At 42.5% G+C, this 1,357-nt stretch overlaps 1 pseudogene; it reads right to left on the bottom strand.

Annotated features, from left to right (window-relative positions):
- Positions 1-489: 489 nt before the first annotated feature.
- LOC113755500 lies at positions 490-1,224 on the bottom strand (annotated as a pseudogene).
- Positions 1,225-1,357: the final 133 nt, after the last annotated feature.

The following is a 1,357-nucleotide window of genomic DNA, read 5'->3' as shown; positions in this document are numbered from 1 at the left end:
AAACAGGCACAACATCGCATATAATATTCTATTCTAGATAAACAACCTAAAAACCAATTGGTTGAATGCAGGTCGGTACTTGTTGGCAAGCGCCTAATCGATTAGAATGAAAAATACCCTCTTGTTTACGACCATACGATTCATTACACAATCTTGCTAACCAGTAGCGTGCACCATCCTCTTAAAGATGTCAACTCAAGAGTGGATTTTGCAACTTAGTTTAAAGATGACATACTCATAGGCTAGCTTTCGAAATGTTTTTATTTTTGTCCCATATTCATCTTCTCGAAGCATAGGAAATATAGAAGAAGAAACTCCAGACTCGTCCAAGTCCACCTTCATAGGCTGAATCTCTGTATTATTTGCAAAACGGTTAGGCGCAAGCATTATCATAATAATGATCCATCTCTGCAGTAACTTGTTCAAGATTGGCTTGTTTCGTGTCAAACTTTAGTCCTGACATCATATTTCAGCAATGCTAAAAATAGTTTATGCCTTCAACTGCATCAATCTGATGTCCTCAATCAGATTGCCCAAGTCATCGTCTGAAGATCCGCCTTCGCTCATACCTTCGCTCATACTTGATTTGGCCATTTTTGCCATTTCATTTGCTGTTAGCAAGAATTCATCCTTTCTCAACTCCATAACATCTCGGACCATATTCTCAACAATGATCCGATCACACGTATCTTTCACGTCCAATCCAAGTTTCCAAACCTCTGATAGATACCTACTGTTAACTTGTTGGTCAACACAGTACGGCCACCCTATCATTTGGAACTCCCTCCACAACACTCTCCAGCGTTGTTGAGTTCCAACCGCTGTGAGTCAAAAACCCACCAATTCCAGCATGGCCCAAAAACCTCTTCCTGAGGAGCCCAACCCACAATATAACTTCTTTCCTCGGTTGCTTTAACCAATTCCTCAGGAATCTCATCCCCCTCTACTACTGATACAGCTATAGACCCCGGTATCTGAATCCACAAGAACCTCGCCCCACTGTTGACTAAATTATACCGAGTCTCCATCAGCTGACCCTTGGTCATGGTCGCAAGACTTCCTATGCTGACATGAATCACAGACTTGAACGGTTATTTGATGTAAAAACAACCAGGGGACCAAAGGTTAACATCTCACTGAAAATTGGCTGGCTCACAACTTTCAAAGACTGCAGTAACTTAAAAATTTGATCACCCGTACGAGGACTATCTTCGGGAAGGCCATCCGGGATTGTATGAAACCTGAAATTGGGATAACGCTCGAGCCGTGATTCAACATCCCTGCAACTTCTCAGTCGGTCCTGGCTGTGGTCAGTGTTGACGAAGGTAACATGCAAGTCACCAAGGCACAACAGTTC

This window comes from Coffea eugenioides, chromosome 2 (genome assembly GCF_003713205.1).
Source record: "Coffea eugenioides isolate CCC68of chromosome 2, Ceug_1.0, whole genome shotgun sequence".
Classification (NCBI taxonomy): Eukaryota; Viridiplantae; Streptophyta; class Magnoliopsida; order Gentianales; family Rubiaceae; genus Coffea; species Coffea eugenioides.
The sequence above is the reverse complement of the archived record's forward strand: the minus strand, read 5'-3'. Positions and strand labels throughout refer to the sequence as shown.